The 18,720-nt window shown below is 36.5% G+C and overlaps 1 long non-coding RNA gene across 1 annotated transcript; it reads right to left on the minus strand.

The window, feature by feature from the left end:
- Window positions 1-571: 571 nt before the first annotated feature.
- On the minus strand, window positions 572-18,201 carry LOC113594709 (uncharacterized). Its single transcript, XR_003415126.2, has 4 exons — window positions 17,800-18,201; window positions 14,227-14,327; window positions 14,037-14,072; window positions 572-782 (listed from the first exon to the last, which is right to left on the minus strand). It is a non-coding gene; the product is annotated as an uncharacterized LOC113594709 (long non-coding RNA).
- Between the last annotated feature and the right edge of the window lie 519 nt (window positions 18,202-18,720).

Raw genomic sequence — 18,720 nt, forward strand, 5'->3', positions numbered from 1 at the left:
GTTAGGAGAGGCATTCCTGAATAAGGAAAAAGAAAAGAATCATGTTTTTTGCTATATACCACCTAAATTTTATCCACGAGACATTATTGCAAAGCACCTGTGTTTATGACATTTTAAGGGACACTGATATGTTTTAGACAAGGAAACAAAAATGATACTGACTCCAAAATTTTAAAACATCTAATTAAATGTTTAAAATATAGGGGCACCTGAGTGGCTCATTTGGTTAAGTATCCAACTCTTGATTTCAGTTCAAATCATGATCTCATGGTTCATGGGATGGAGCCCACATCAGACTCTGCCTTAACAGCATGAAGCCTGCTTGGGATTCTCTCTCTTTCTCCCTCTTTCTCTACCCCTCCCCCGCTCATGCTATCTCTGTCTCTCTGAAAATAAGAAATAAACCTAAAAAATTTTTTAAATAAAAATAAAATATAATATGTCAACTGGTGAACTGTAACTCATCTCAATGTTCATATATAATCATTTATATAAATATAATACAATGTATATCATGACAAAAATAATTTACACCTAATAAAATTAGAAAACTATAGATTTTTTTGTTTGCTTTTTGAATCTTATAAGAGAACACACTTCACGTGGGAAATGGAAGCAGTTTAATGAGGCTGATTGGATACGGGAAAGATGATGGATCTTGGTTTGGCTTAGGGCAGCCCTGGTCACTCCCAAATGTCATTGTTGTCTATTGCCCAGATTCAGCTCCATCTGGCCCTCATCCATGTTCTCCTCTGAAGACTTTACACATCAGTGGTATTAATCTGAAAAATACAGAACATCTCCTTAAAATGTGAAGACGTTTTCTGTCTCTGGACTTACATTCTTCTTCCTAGAGTTGCACTTTCCTTTGCCCCTGAAAGTAAACATTCTAGAAACTGAATGATACTAGGCAGTTTTATACATAATGCATGCTCAGTGAAAGCCAGTAAAGCCCAAATAAAATCAGCTTCATTTTCTCTATTCTGATGTTATTTCCCCCTAATAACCTTTTAGGGAAGCAGTAGCTGATTTTGTAACTTTTTTTTCCCCAATTATCTTAATGATTCTACATACCAGCAATTTATCAGGATCCGTAACTGACAGTACCAATTATTCATAATTGTAACTTTTTATAACCACATTTACATTTACGTCACTTCTATTTTGCAGTGAGGGGAAAAAAAAGACAAATTATAAAGAACTAGTTTCTCTTTTGATTCTCCCCTGTAAGTACAAGAACAGTAGATAAAAGATATTTTTAAATCCTGAAAGCACTAGTTGTATATCTTTTATACTTAGTTAGACTCTATATATCTAAGCAGTTATTTGAGCGTTTGGAGCATATTATATCAAAATGAAGATCCTTAATTCCATGCTTCTATTATAGCATTTCTCACATTGAATTGCAATCACTTTTTCCACAATCATTTCTGATTGTAAGTTCTCTAAGAAATTCTTACCTAGCTTTATGTCCTAGAAATAGCATGTTCTTATCTCCTGGAAGATGCTTAATATGTGGTTTTTAAATAATTAATTTGTACAGCTGCATTACATTTATATAGAAATGATTAAAATGTATCATTACTTATCCTCAAATAGTAAACTGCCATTTACAATGCATTTCAAGTCTATTGGAATCCATCTCCAGTAATTCTCTTCTCTGTGTACTACATCATAGTTTTTCATTTCTATTGCACTATCTTCATCAGCAGTGACATGTTCTGATTTCTTCTTATCTTAAAAAAAATTATCTTGATCTGTCTTCAGCCATTTTCTCTCTTCAGCCATCACCCCAAACCTCTGCTCCCCTTTACAGAGAATCCCTCTAAATGTTTTCTGTATTATTGTCCATAACCCCAGTTGAGGAGTGGGCAGTGGTGATGTCTTGGCTGGTTAATTAATTCCCAGAAGCAGCAAAACTGGAAAATTAGAGCGAAGGAGGTCTGGGAAAATATATGTAGATAGATTTCTGGGAGTAGGCACAGAGAAGTAGAGCTTTTTGGTTTGCTTTAGTAGCCACCAGAAAACACCCATTGTAGATGAAACACTGCAACCGGGTGAACTGAGTAACTCTTCTTAGCTGACCCGGTGCTTGAACAATGTGCCCACACACAGGGTAGCCATGGTGGCAGCACTGGAAGTTAAAAATGGGCACAGCATTACAAGCTCTCTCCCCATAGATGCCACTGCTGAATACAGAACTGGGAAGCAACAAATGGAGACCAAAGCTGTGTTCTCAGTATAGTAGCCCCTGAGGAGCACCTGGGTGGCTCAGTCAGTTAAGCATCTGACTTCAGCTTAGGTCATTATCTCGAGGTGCATGAGTTCAAGCCCTGTGTTGGGCTCGGTGCTGACAACACAGAGCCTGGAACCTGCTTCAGATTCTGTGTCTTTCTATCTCTGTGTCCCTCCCCCACTCATGCTCTGTCTATCTGTCTCTCTCTCTCTCTCTCATAAATAAATAAACATTAAAAAAAAAAAAATATATATATATATATATATATATATGGTAGCCCCTGAGAAGACCAGCTAGTCTCTTGGATAAACTGATTATTGTGGATCTTTTCAATCCTGGAGGAGCAGTAATTAGTCTTTGACTAAGGATGAATAAGGATGTGACTTCCCTGCCTGCAGTACTTTTTTTTTCTTAGCTATTTTTTTTTTTTTTTGAGTAGAGTTGACACACAATGTTACATTAGTTTCAGGTGTGTGATGTAGTGATTTGATAAATTTATACATTATGCTGTGCTCACAAGTGTAGATACCATCTGTCCTGACATGTCACTATTACAATATCATTGACTATATTCCTTATGCTGTGCCTTTTATTCCTATGACTTACTCATTCCATAACTGGAAGCCTGTACCTCCCACTCCCCTTCACTCATTTTGCCCATTCCCCTACCTCCTTCCCTCTGGCAACCACCAGTTTGTTCTCTGTATTTATAGGTCTCATTCTGCTTTTGGTTTGTTCATTTTTTGAGGCATTTTTAGATACCATATGAGTGGAATCATATGGTATTTGTCTTTCTCTGACTGATTTATATCACTTAGCATGATACCATCTAGGTCCATCCATTTGGTCTCAAATGGCAAGATCTCATAATATTTTTAAGTTTATTTATTTATTTTGAGACAGAGAGAGAGAGAGAGAGAGAGCGCAGGAGGAGGCAGAGAGAGAGGGAGAGAGAATCCCAAGCAGTCTCCACACTGACAGCAGAGTCTGAATGATCTCATGATATTTTTTATGGCTGCATAATATCCCATTGTATATGTATACCACATTTTTCTTATCCATTTGTCTATTGATGGACACTTAGGTTGCTTCCATATCTTGGCTGTTGTAAATACTGCAATAAACATAGAAGTACATATACCTTTTGAATTAATGTTTTCATTTTCTTTTGGTCAAATACCCAATGGTGGAATTATTGGATCATATGATATTTCTGTTTTTAGGTTTGAGGACCGTTCATACTGTTTTCCACAGTGCTTGTACCAATTTACACTCCCACCAACAGTGCACGAGAGTGCCTGTTTCACCACATTCTTGCCAACACTTGTTATTTCTTGTCAGTTTGATTTTAGCCATTCTGACAGGTGTGAGATGATATTTTACTGTGATTTTGATATACATTTCCATGATGGTTAGTGATGCTGAGACTTTGTCAAGTGTCTGTTGGCCATCTATATGTTTTCTTTGGGAAAATGTCTATTCAGTTCCTCTGCCCATTTTTTAATTTGATTGGGTTTTTTTGGTGTTCAGTTGTATAAGTTCTTTATGTATTTTGGATATTAAGCCCTTATCAGATATATCATTTGTAAATATATTCTCTCATGCAGTAGGTTGTCTTTTTGTTTTAGTTTTGTTGGTTTCCTTTGCTGTGGAAAAACTTTTCATTTTGATGTGCTCCCAAAAGTTTATTTTTGCTTTTGTTTTCCTTGCCTGAGGAGACATGGCCAGAAAAATGTTACTATGGCCAGTGTCAAAGAAATTACTGTCTGTGTCCTCTTCTAGGATTTTTATGATTTTAGGTCTCAACATTTAAGTCTTTAATCCACTTTGAGTTTATTTTTGTGTATGATGTTACAAAGTGGTCCAGTTTCACTCTTTTACAGGTAGCTGTTCAGTTTTCCCAAAACCATTTGTTGAAAAAACTTTCCCCCATGGTATATTCTTGCCTCTTTTGTCAAAGATTAATTGACCATATAATCATGGGTCTATTTCTAGGGTTTCTATTCTGTTCTATTGATCTATGTGTCTATTTTTTTGCCATTACCATACTTTTTGATTACAACAACTTTGTAATATATCTTGAAACCTGGTATTGCGATACCTCCAGATTTGTTCTTCTTTCTCAGGGTTGCTTTGGCTATTCAGGATCTTCTGTGGTTCCATACAAATTTTAGTATTATTTGTCCTAGTTTGGTGAAAAATACTGTTGGTATTTTGATAGGGATGGTATTGAATCTGCAGATTACTTTGGGTGATATGGACATTTTAACAATATTAATTCTTCCGATTCATGAGCATGGAATACCTTTGCATTTGTTTGTGTCATCTTCAATTTCTTCAATGTCTTTCATCAATGTTTTATAGTCTTTGAAGTACAGGACTTTCACTTCTTTGGTTTAGTTTATTCCTAGGTGTTTTATTCTTTTTTGGTACAATTGTAAATGGGTTTTTTTTTTCTTAATTTCTCTTTCTCCTACTTTATTATTAGTGTACAGAAACACTACTGATTTCTGGTTATTAATTTTGTATCATGTCACTTTATTGAATTCATTTATTCTAGTAGTTTTTTTGCTGGAGTCTTTAGGTTTTTTTATGTATAGTATCACATTGTCTGCAAATGATGACAGTTTAACTTTTTCTTTGCCAGTATGGATGCCTCTTATTTCTTTTTTCTTTTCTGATTGCTGTGGCTGGAACTTCCAGTACTACACTGGGTAAAGCTGGCAAGAATGGACATCCTTGTCTTGTTCCTGACCTTAGAGATAAAGCTCTCAGTTTTTCACCATTGAGTATGATGTTAGCTGTGAGTTTTTCATATATGGCCTTTGTTGTTTTGAAGTATGTTCCTCTAACCCCACTTTGTTGAGAGTTTTTATCATGAATGGATGTTGAATCTCGTCAAATGCTTTTTCTGAATCTATTGAGATGATCATATAATTTTTATCCTCGTTTTGTTGATGTGGTGTATGACATCAATTGATTTGCAAATATTGAACCATCCTTTCATCCCAGGAATAAATCCCATTGGTCATGGTGAATGATCTTGTGAATGTATTGCTGTATGCAATTTGGTAATATTTTGTTAATGATTTTTGCATCTCTGTTTATCAGGGATATTGGCATATAGTTTTCTTTTTTTGTAGTGTCTGTCTGATTTTGGTCTCAGGATAATCCTGGCCTTGTGGAATATATTTGAAGCTTCTATTTTTTGGAATTGTTGGGGGAGAATAGGTATTAACACTTTTTTAAAGGTCTGGTAGAATTCACCTGTGAATCCATCTGTTCCTTGACTTCTATTTTTTGGTCATTTTTTTTTATTACCAATTCAGTTTCATTACTTATAACTATTCAGATTTTCTATTTCTTCCTGGTTAAGTTTTGGAAGATTGTATGCTTCTAGGAATTTATCCACTTCTTCTAGGTTCTTTAGTTTGTTGGCATATAATTTTTAGTAGTATTCTCTTATAATCATTTGTGTTTTTACAGTGTCAGTTGTTATTTCTCATCTCTCATTTCTGATTTTGTTTATTTGGGTCTTTTCTTTTTTTTTTCTTGTTGAGTCTGCCTGCAGTAGTTTTGACAGCACCACTCTCTAAGGGCTTATAGAATGTACTTTACCAACATGAGATCCTGTGAAACACTGTCACAGACTGAAGAAACCATTTCACAGCAAAAGGGTGTGTGACCATAGGCATATGGCCATGGGACACACTAATTCTGCACATACCACATTCCCCAGAGCATCAGCCTGATAGATCTTTGGAATGGCTCAGTTAAGGTGCCAGCTTGGAGACAAGGTCCCACAGTGTTGCTGCAGAGTCCTTCAGGATGTGATATATGCATTGAACAAACGCGTGATGTATTGTACCTGCTCTTCAAAAGTGCGTTACACAAGTCCAGAAGTCAAGCAACAGGCTCCTCTCAGCATCACTTTCATGAGCCCACTTGCAGAATATATGTTTCCCACCTCTACAACTCTGGATTAGATGTCCTCATTCCCAAAGAGGAGGGAATACTTTCACCAGTCACATAATGATGTTTCACTGAACCCACAACTACAGCTAATGCCTGGTCACTTTGGACTTCTCGTGTTCTTGGGTCAACAAGCAAAGAAAGGACTTATTCTATTGTTTGTAATAATTGACTGTGATTACAAGGTTGCTGCTACTTTCTGGGTCAGGAAAGAGCTTGCAACTTAAAGGACTAATAGGAACATCCCTTAGTGTTTCCATTCCCAGTGAATAATAATAAACAGTGAATGCACTAACTATGGCCTGATGGAGTAAGACAGTCAAAGCCTCAGTACCCCCAGAGATGAAGGTATTGGTGATTCCACCAGGCAGAGAATCCAGAGAGGCTGAAGTAATGGCCAAGTATAGGGAAAATATTAAACGGGTTGAGGAGGAGAAGGATGAAGAATACAAGTTGTAGTCTTGGGAACAGGTGCAGGAACAGGAACTATGACTTGTTTCACTGACCTCCCACTGTAAATCTGTTCTTTAAGAGATTATGTGCAACCCCCATTGTAAGTGGTTGGTTGTCAGTAGAGCATATCTCAGTGGTGCACGGATTCAACTCTAACAGACATTTGTGGTACCTTGTACACATGCTATCAGTTCATTTGATATAAATGTAGCTATGATGGGACAGTTCTACTTGGTATACCCTCAACTTATACCCCAGCTTTTCTATCCTTTTCTACCTAATGGGATACCAAGTTTATCAAACTAAGTTTTGTTTTGTATTTAAATGATTCAACTGCCAATGAAAGTGTTATGAAACAGATTAATGTTCAGGATTTCACTTAAAAGTTGATATTCCCAGCACAAGTGACAACAGCAATGAAAAGATAAATTAGACATTATCCACATTAAATTTTTTGTGATTCAAAAGACATCATCAAGGACGTGAAAATGGGAGAAAATTTTTGCAAATCATATAGCGGATAAGGGAATTGTATCTGGAACATATTAAGAACTCTTACAATTCAATAATAAAAAGACAAATAATTCAATTTAACAATGAGCAAAGGATGTGAATAGACCTTTCTCCTAAGAAGATATACATGTGGCCACCAAAGCACAGGAAAAGATGCTCAGTGTCATTAGTCATAGGGGAAATGCAAATCAAAACCACAATGAGCTTCCAGTTCACACCCTATAATCAAAAGAATAGCTCTAATAATAAAAAAAAGAGACAGATAATAATCCCTTCTACACTCCCAGTAGAAATGTAAGTAGTAGTCACTTTGGAAAACAGTCTGGAAGTTCCTCAAAATACAAAACATAAACCTAGCAATCCCACTCATAGGTATATACCCAAGAGAAATGAAAATGCATGTCCATCCAAAACTAGTACACAAATGTTCATAGCAGCATTATTCATTAACAGCCCAAAAGTAGAAGTAACCCAAATGTCCATCAATTAATAAATGGATTTTTCTGGTATGCAAACTGGTGCAGCCACTCTGGAAAACAGTATGGAGGTTCCTCAAAAAATTAAAAATAAAACTACCGTATGACCCAGCAATTGCACTACTAGGTACTTATCCAAAGGATACAAGTATGCTGTTTCGAAGGGGCACATGCACCCCAATGTTTATATCAGCACTATTGACAATAGCCAAAGTATGGTAAAAGCCCAAGTGTCCATCGACTGATAATGTATAAAGAAGAAGTGGCATATATATACAATGGAATATTACTTGGTGATTAAAAAGAATGAAATCTTGCCATTTGCAGCTATGTGAATGGAACTAGAGTGTATTATGCTAAGCGAAATAAGTCAGTCAAAGAAAGATAAATATATGGCTTCACTCATATGTTGAATTTTAAATATAAAACAGATGAACATAAGGGAAGGGAAGCAAAAATAATATAAAAACAGGGAGGGGGACAAACATAAGAGACTCTTAAATATAGAGAACAAACTGAGGGTTGCTGGAGGGGTTTTGTGGGGGGATGGGGTATATGGGCAAGGGGCATTAAGGAGGACACTTGTTGGGAGGACCACTGGGTGTTATATGTAGGATATGAATCACTGGATTCTACTCCAGAAATTATCATTGTACTATATGCTAACTAACTTGGATGTAAATTTTTTTTAATAAATAAATAAATAAATAATGGATTTTTTAAAAGCTGGCATATCTATACTATGGAATAGTATTCAGTAATAAAAAGAAATGAAATAACAATAACTTGGTAAAAGATAAATGAATTCAGAAAACATAGTGTCAGTGAAAAATGCCAGTCACAAAGGACCACATATTGGATGATTCAAAGTATGTGAAATGTCCAATATAGGCAAATCCAGAGAGAAAAAAAGTAGGCTAGTGGTTGCCTAGGGTGGGAGGAAAAATGCCTACTAGTAGGTACAGGTTTTTCATGGGGGAGAAAATAAAAATGTTCTAAAATTGATTGTGATGATGATTGCACAACTCTGTGAATATACTAAAAGCCATTGGAGTGTATACCTTAAATGGGTGAATGGTATGGTATGTGAATTATATCTCAATAAAGCTGTTATTAAAAATAATAGGGTAAACTAAGGATTGGGGAAACTGGAAACTATCTTCCCAATTTTTCTATAAACCTAAAACTATTCTAAAATAAAATATTTACTTAAAAAATAACTATGTCACCAATCCAAATTGTTGGTTAAAATAATGAAAGCCCAGTTTGGAGAGGTCTGTAGTAAACTGACAAAGGATTATTTGTTTTAGTGTATCTGTCAGAGTTCAAACAGAGAGGCAATACCACTAGGATATACATATATACATAAGAGAATTGGTTATAGCAGTGTGATATTATGTAATTGTAAAGCTTAATAAATCTCTGTGGGGCTGTTATTTTCTGCTTCTGATGCTAAAACTTGAAGTCTACAGGACAGGCAATGGGAAGGGGAAATTGACATAAGTGTAGGGAAAGCAAATATAAGCTAGAGTTCATACACATGAGCTGGAGTCACTGTGAATGTTCTGAAATTTGTGTCAGTTGTTGCTTCTGATCTTGATAGTATGGGTGTCCTATAGAAACCAGTGGAAAGCTGAGCTAGCACACATGCCTCACACAAACCAATGTCCAATAAATATTTGTTGAATAAATCAATAGATTTAAATAATGTCTACGAAAATATTTTTGTGAACTATAAAATTTTATATAACTGGCATTGCTTTTATCATTAATACTCTGATTGCTTGAAATTTATCTTGTATTTTAATGATGTTGATGATAAATAACTCCATTTCCATTTTCTCAATAGCTGTTGAAACAGTTTACTCCCCTCTTTTTTCCCCCTGAAATCTTTTTTTCCTGATGTTCAGAGAATTGATGAGATTCTGGCATGCCCCCTCAGTTGTCCCAGCATCGTTTGTTAAAAAAGATTATTATTCCCCCATTGAATTATCTTGGCACCCTTGTTGGAAATTAATTAACAATAAATGTCAGTGTTTATTTCTGGACTCTCACGCTATTGCATTGTTATCCTTATGCCTCATGTTTCTTAAATCATTTTGATGATGGAAACAAAAAGCATAACAGCACTTGATGTAGTGCTCAATGTATTGTAACATGTAAGAAAACTATATTAAAAAAAAACCCACCTATATTTAAAAGGTGGAGAGGGTAAAGAGGCCTAAATAGAAGTATGTTTTCTCAAAGTGGGAAAACATTTATACCAGTAGATTATAATAAATTATATGTGTATATTGTATTACTTAAAGCAGTCATTAAGAAAACTATATCAAGTGATGTACGAAAAAAGACAATAATAAATCAAGATGGAATCCTAAAAACATTCAAGTAACCCAGAGGAGGGTAAAAATAGACACAGTGGAATGAGAAACAGGTAACAAGTAGAAAACAAGTAATAAAATGGTAGACTTAAATCCTAACATAATCAAAATTACTTTAAATGTAAATCATCTAATTATACCACTTAAGAGACAGGGATTGGCATAACGGATTTAAAAATATGATCCAACGGTAGGCTATCTATAAGAAACTCACCTCAAATACAATTGTACAAGTAGGTTGAAGGTTAAAAGATGGGAAAAGATATATCATGCAAGCATTAATTTAAAAAAAACAGTAGTGGCTATATTAATATCAGATAAAGTAGACTTCAGAGAAAAGAAAATTACTGGAGACAGAGACACTTTATAATGATGAAAAGATCAGTCTACTGGGAAAATGTAATGATTCTAAGCATAATGGCTCACTCATATGTGGAATTTAAAAAACAAAACAGATGAACATGTGGGGGAAAGGGGGAGAGGGATGGCAAACCAGGAAACAGACTCTTAACTATAGAGAACAAACTGAGGGTTACTGGAAGGGAAGTAGGCAGGGGGATGGGTTAAATGGGTGATGAGTTAAGGAGGGGCATTAGTAGCAATGAGCGCTGGGTGTTGTATGTAAGTGATGAATCACTAAATTCTAACACTGTATGTTAACCAACCAGAATTTAAATAAAAAACTTGAAGGAAAAAAATAAATGTAATGGCACCAAACAACAGAACACCAAAATACATAAAACAAATCTATCCCAGTTGTTCTGTTTCTATCCCAGGAAGGGGGTTTGCTTCTGTAGGTTTGAGACATAGGCTTACATGCCTTATTATCACTGTTGTGCAAGACCCATAAAATAAGAAAACTATCACACTCAAAAGAGAGCTCAAAGGACAGAGCCAAAGATACATGTCTAGAGTAATGACTACAAAAAGGAAGACCTTAGAGGATAATGGAGTCAAGGACTCAGAGAGCTGGGGATATAGAGCACAGAATTGTAGGTTGAAACACATAAGCAACAGCTTGAAAATCAAGGCAGAATGAAGAATTTCTTGCTACAGTTGAACCAGTAGCATGTCCAGATAGCATGTTGCATGAAATCTATGAATCCTTTTTTTAATATTTTTTAAGTTTTTATTTCAATTCCAGTTTGCTAGTATACAGTGTAATATTAGATTCAGGTATACAATATAGTGATTCAACACTTCCATACAACACCCAGTGCTCATCACAGCAAGTCCACCCCTTAATCCCTATTACCTATTTCACCCATTTCTACACTCACCTCCCCTCTGGTAACCATCAATGTGTTCTCTACAGTTAAGAGCCTGTTTCTGGTTTGCCTCTCCATTCCTTCTTTTTCCCCATTTGGTTATTTATTTTGTTTCTTAAATTCTACATGTGAGTGAAGTGATATGGCATTTGTCTTTCTCCAACTGACTTATTGCACTTAGCAGAATACTCTCTAGCTCCACCCATGTTGTTGCAAATGAAAAGATTTTATTCTTTTTTATGGCTAAGTTATATTTCATTGTGTGTGTGTGTGTGTGTGTGTGTGTGTGTGTGTGTGTGTGTGTATACCAAATCTTTTTTCTTTTCCCCTCAGATCTAAAGTTAAAGTTTAGTTTAGGACCAGAATAATGATTAGTGTTAGGGTTAGGGACACTGTGAGGGTATGTGCCTATTATCCTGCAGTTCAGAGACCTCTCCAGAGGGATAACTTTAAGGTTAGAGTTAGGGTTAGGGTTAGGGTTAGGGTTAGGGTTAGGGTTAGTGGTTAGTAGTTAAGGATTAGGGTTAGAGTTAGGGTTATGGCTAGAGTTTGGGTTAGGATTAGGGAGAGGGTGTCTGGTATCCTTCAGTTTCATGAATCCGTTTAAAAGGCCTAGGGCAGGGGCACCTGGGTGGCTCAGTCTGTTGAGCATCTGACTTCAGCTTAGGTCATGATCTCGTTGTTCATGAGATCTGTGTTGTCAGCACAGAGCCTGCTTCAGATCTTCTGTCCTCCTCTTTTCTAACCCTACCCCAGTCACTCTATCTCTCACACACACAAAAATAAAAAAAAAAAAATTTTAAAGGCCTAAGGCATAAAATTTACAGATAAATGTGACATAACCCAATCTTTTTTTCTTAACTAAAGAGTATCACTAATATTGGTTGAGCACTTACTATTTTTCTGGCAATAGTAATAATATGCATTTTCTCATAATTTTCACAATAGTTCTATTGTATTAATTTTCTATTGCTGCAATAACAATTTAGCATAACCTTGGTGGCTTAAAATAACAGGTATCTTCCTGTTTTTTAGGACAGAAGTCTGACATGGGCCTCATTGAGATAAAGTTAAAGTATTGGTAGGGCTGTGTTCCCTCCCATACATTTGTGGTAAGATCTGTTTCCTTGCCTTTTCTAACTTCTAAAGTTGCCTACATCCCTTGGCTTGTGGACCCCTTCACCCATCTTCAAAGCTAGAAAATTCAATCCTAGTTCTTTTCTCACTGCACCATTCTGACCTCTTCTCCCTTATCCTTTTATTTTTAAGGACCCTTGTGATTACATTAGATATTCTCAGATAATCCAGAATAATCTTCCTGTCTTATGGTCAATTTATTAGCACCCTTAGTTTGTCTGCAACCTTAACCCCCTTTTATCATTAAAGTTACACATTTCTAGGTTCCAAGCACCAGAATGTGGGCATCTTCAAAGGTATGAAGTGGGTTCTATAACCCAACACTTAACATCTGAAGCAGTGAATCCTAAAAAGGGGTGATTTACTCTATTGAAATGTGCAATGTCTGAAGACATTTTTTATTGTCATGACTAGGGGGAACTGATACTGGCAGCTAGTGGGTAGAGATGCCAAACATCCTACAATTCATGGGAAATTTCCTCACAACTAAGAATTATTAAAACGTCAATAGTGCCACCGTTGAGAAGCCAAAGTCTAAGGAAATGGAGACTTGGAGAACTTAAGTATCTTGACCACAGTCATAGCTAATAAGTTTCAGAACCATGATCTGAACCCAGGTCCACCTGCCTTTGGATCGTGAACACTTTCCAGCTTTCCCACACTGCAGCACTATACCATGAATTGTCTGTGACAAGCAACGCTGAATGTCCTCCTCCATGGATATATTCATACACAACAAAATGAGGACTTTTTTAGTCTCATTATTCTGAACATGCACATGTCCAGCTGCAAGGGCCTTGAAGATTTGAACAAAGCAGTCTTGTTCAGTAATTAAAGTAGGTGTAGTGCTTTCATTGAGTATAGTTCATCCAGGCTTTAAAAGTAATAAACACAGGTGTGGAGTAGCATGCTACCAGTAGTAAAGGAATTAGGCCTGGGAGATGAGATGTCATGTCAATCTTTTTCTTCTTTACTCATCTCTCTAGTTCCTGTTGTTCCAGTTACCATCACGTCAGTTACTGACAGTATTCAGAAATATGTGCGGTCTGTGAGGAAGGATAAACACCAGAGTCTGTGCATTCTGAGTGCACTCTAAGTGTGAACCTTGGAAAGTTCTATTCTGGTGTATTTATATAGGTGAGGAACCGTATATGAAAACAATACATGATATTTATCATACACATGAAAAAAATGCTTTAGCATATACAACAAAAAGTAGAATGCTCAGTCACAGATTTTTTAATGATAATGGAGTTTACTGTTTTCAACAATCACATCATTAACAACCAGTTGCATCTGAACATTGCTATTGCATAAAATATTACATCATTAAATACACACTGAAAATAATTATAACAACATTATTATTTTCTATAGCCACATGTTCCCTGAAGCACCAAGAATTATTTTAACATAATTATGATCTAAACTGTACAAATATCAGCATGATTTTAAAAGACTTTAATTAGAGAACACCTTTAGTTTCCATTGGGTAAACAGTTTCATTCTAACATCAATAACAGCAATTCATGTAATTACATATTTGTGTACAGGGTTACTTGGTCTAAATGATTTAAACAGTTTGGAACAATTTTATTACCTTGTAGAGTTTCAAATTCAAGCTATCACAGCACTGCTGTAAAAAGAAAACAGTATCAGCTAAATGGGACATTCCATGTATGTGAAGAAAGCTGAACACCCTTAAAAGTGGTCATTAATGATTTAAGGCTCCATAAAAATAGATCACTGTGCTACCCCCCCCCCCGAGTTTTACCAGTTAGAAAACTAACCCATTCTCCAAGAAGTCCAAAAAGCTGGTGACTCTCTCAAGGTGACCCAACTCCTGAAATCAGCACCAAGACAAACTCTCAGTTCTCCCAGTTCTGAGCTCCTTGAGATAAGAGATCACATCCTCATTCTTGTTCTACTTACCCCAAGGGGCTTAAGCAGTGCCAGGCAGAATAATGTGTCTGCAGAATTGATTCTCTAATACTCTATTTAATTACCAAACTCTTACAAATGTCTTGTTTTACATTCCGCACTGAAATTCAATTAATTTCCTGATCTATCTACCTCTCCCCCACAACCCCTGCAGCAGTCCGTAATCCAGGAAGTAAAGGGAATTCACTGGCCTCCTAGACCCTGCTGCAGAGTCATAGTCAGTATCCATTCTGAATACTGAATGTCCTTTAGCTGCTGCTAAAGGCCATGAACATCATCCTGGTTTATATCTAATAAATTTTAATTTTTTTTTAATCTTTATTTATTTTTGAGACAGATAGAGACAGAGCATGAGCACAGAAGGGGCAGAGAGAGAGGGAGACACAGAATGTGAAGCAGTCTCCAGGCTCTGAGCTGTCAGCACAGAGTCCGACACAAGGCTCGAACTCACGAACTGTGAGATCATGACCTGAGCTGAAGTCAGACGCTTAACCGACTGAGCCACCCAGGCGCCCCTATATCTAATAAATTTTAAACTTGACTTTGAGTAAACTACCTAACCTCTCCTCTCTCCTTAAAATGAGGGTGAAAATAATAATGGTTCTATTCATGGGATTGTGAGGATTATATGAGATTATTTGCACAAGGTTCCCAGCACAGTGTCTGGCATATAATAAATTCTTAATAAAAGTTAGCTATTGTTATTATTTTGCTAGAATGTAAGTTCCTGAGGGCAGAGACTTGGTCTGTTTGGTACACAGAACAGAACAGAAATCCTTAAAAAGAGCCAAGGAGTAGAGAATACCAGGCTTTGAAGAGTTGAAGTTGGAACTAATAAATTAAAATTTATCTTAATGTCTTAGCGACTATGGCAGAAGTTGGAAGCATCTTGCGTTACATGGTCTATGTTTTCTGACCAAAAAAAAAGCAAACACATTTGTCTGCAAACACATACTGTCTCCTGGGAACAAGTAGTACCAGAAAAATTGCCAAAATTCTTCTGGATTAACTGTGAATCTCTTAGGATTGACTCATCATTTTATGAGCAAGAGGTCAGGTGAGAAGTTTAAATCATTTCTATTTGGTTAGGATTCCTGTCACAGTCGAATGAAAATCTTCCTGTCTTTGCCTGGTTAACTTTTGCCCTTCATATGCATATCGTATAAAAAACCATCAGATGTGCTAAAGTTAGGATCAGCTATTAAAAGAAAATATATTACAATTAATTTAACATATACAAATTCATTATTTATCATCAACATCATTAAAATACAAGACAAATTTCAAGCACCAGAGTATAAATAATGGTAATAGCAATAGCACTTATATAAAACTTTACAATCTACAAAACTATTTTCACAGACATTATTGAAATCCATTGATTTATTCAACAAATATTTATTGGATTATGTGCAAGGCATGTGTGCTAGGAGACAGTAGTTTAAAATAAAATACCCTACTTGCCTTCTTAGAATTCACAGCTTAGTGGAGCAAGTTACACTTTGAAGAAATAATCAACCAAATAATTAATTACACTATAAGTGCCATGATGGAGAAGTACAGGGGATTATGAAAGTGTCCAACAGGGAAGCCTGATGTGGACCAAGGGGTTAGGGAAAGCTTCCCTAAGGAAGTGAAATTAAGGGTGAGGCCTGAAGAAGGAATGAATAAACATAAGCCAAGGAAGAGGAGAGTGAGCGTTAGAAGACAAAGACACAGCTGTGCAAAGGAGCTGAGTTGGGAAGAGGCACAGCCTATACTAGGAAGTGATAAGAGAATGCCACGGAAGCTGGGCATCCAGAGCCAAGAGCCAAGTCACATAAGACGACAGAATAGGCAGGGGGTCCAAGGGTCACATCATGCTGAGCCTTGTACACTCTTCTAAAGATTTGATCATACGACCTCATAAATTAATACATATTTGTGGATAGTACAGGGCAAAGGCATCCATAATGATGGGTGAATTCCACATGGTTTTATGCAGTCATGTTAGCAAAAGTTGAATGCCCCAAATAGCAACCCAGCTGGCTCCAAACTACTACAGCCAACAGCTGTAAAAGAGTTACCTTGGCTTTCTAAGCACCTAAATGACTTTAGAGACTAGTCTGCCAGAACATTAGCAGTGAACAGTCAAGCCTTTTCACCCTCATTCTGACTCTGACTCACTGCTTTATGACTGTGTACAAATTTTTAGGTATTTTGAGCTTCAGCTTTTTTATTTACAGAATAGAGGTAATTTTTGCCTAACCTGATTATTGTGAAGATTAACAAAGAAAGCACTTTGCGATGATAAGATAGATCTCAATGTTGATAGTTATATGACTCCGAATCATGCTTTCCTTAGTGAAATTCTTAAGTAACATTTTATTCTGGAAGGTTTTAGAATGCCTTCTTTCATATGCTTAAAAGGTAGTTTGGTGTAATAGGAAAGGCTTTGGAGATGGAAACACCTGACATCAAATGTCAGTCCTAGCACTTCCTAGGCGGGTGACAATGGTGCCACTTGAGCCTCTGTTTTTTCATCTGCTCCTTGGTAGCAAATTCTACCTCTATTGTTATATTAAGTATCATATGACAAAACATTGGGGAGACTTATAGTACCTATTACATAACAGATCTGCAGTAAATATTTGTTCCCTGCTTTTAGCTCCCTTTCTCTGAGAAGAAAAATATTTCTGTGTTGCATTTAAGAAAGTAGCGTAGATCAGCGCTTCACAGACTTCGAACATGCATAGGAAACACTTGAGGATTTGCTAAAATGCAGAGTTGGAATTAGCCGATCTGGGATAGAAAACAAGATCAAGCATTTCTAAGAAGCTTCCAGGTGATGCTGTCACAACTAGTCCATAGACCATACATTAAGTAGCAAGGGTTTAGATGGTCTGGCTAGTTTACTAATGTCATCAACCTGCCATCCATATCAGAATGAGAGTTAGCTGATATTGGGATGTATCTTCGCAGATCTCCATGCTTCCTGGAGAAAGGACATAAAGTCTAGGACTTCTTATTTTTTGATTTCATTTACATTTCTTGACCCAGAAAAAAGGAGTATTCTTACCATAGAAAAATCCACTAAGAAACATTCTTAACACAGAGGTTTGCTTATAATTCACTGTTAGATCTGTTAGAAATGCTAACGAAAGCTAAACTTTGAGTTCCAAGAAGGCAAGAACCAAATTATATTTTATACTACTCACTCCTAGCATACGTGCCTTGCATATAACCAACATCCAATAAATATCTGTTGAATAAATCAACGGATTTCAATAATGTCTGTGAGAATATTTTTGTAAAGTTTATATAAATGGTATTGCTATTATCACTATTCATACTCTGATTACTTAAAATTTATCATGTATTTTAATGATGTTGATGATAAATAATTCAAATTCCATTTTCTCATTACTTTTGAAACAGTTTACCCCTCTTTGCTCCTCCCCAAAACCTTTTCTTCCTGTAGTTCAAAGAATTGAAGAGATTTTGGCATAATCCTTCCTTCTCTGTCAGTTGCTTCCTTGATTCTTCCCATCCCAGGACAGTGGCAGATCCCCCAAGGACCAGTTCTCAGCCGTCTGCTCCTTTCCCCAGCCCTCCCTCAGAAACTTTGTCCAACTTTATGATGTCAGCTGTCACACTATAAAGACCCAAGATGTAAGCAGGACTGCTCCTCAGCTTCAGTCCCCTAGCTTCAATTGCTGGACATTTCATTTCTGATGTCCAGCAAGCAGTGTTATCTGTAATTGAAATCGTTAACCTAATCCCAAAGTGCCTCCATCTCCAGACTTCCTGTTTATGTGATGGTATTGGCAATCTCACCCTACTGAAATTTGACATCACCCTCATACCAGTGAGCTTTAGTATATTCACAGAGTTGTGCACCCAACCAGAATCTAATTATAGAATATTTCCAGACTGACAGAAGTCTGATAACCTAGCCCTGGTAACCTTTAATCTATTTTTTTGTCTCTGATGATCTGCCTGGACATTTCCCGTACGCGGAATCACACACTATGTGTGGTCTTTTGTGACTTGCTTCTTGCACTTGACATAATGTTTTCAAGTTTCACCCATGTTGTAACATGTGTCAGTACCTCATTCCTTTTTATGGCTGAATAATACTCCATTGTGTGATACACCACATTCTGTTTATCCACTCATCAGTTGATGGACGTTTAGGTTGTTTCTACTTCTTGGCCATGATTAGTAATGCTGTTAAGAACATTTGTTTTGGTGTGGACAAAGTTTTCACTTCTCTTGCATGTACACCTAGCTGTAGAATTGCTGGGTCATATAGTAACTCTATATTTAACATTTTGAGGAGCTGCCAAACTGTTTTCCAAGTG

Source organism: Acinonyx jubatus, chromosome F2 (assembly GCF_027475565.1).
Source record: "Acinonyx jubatus isolate Ajub_Pintada_27869175 chromosome F2, VMU_Ajub_asm_v1.0, whole genome shotgun sequence".
Lineage (NCBI taxonomy): Eukaryota > Metazoa > Chordata > Mammalia > Carnivora > Felidae > Acinonyx > Acinonyx jubatus.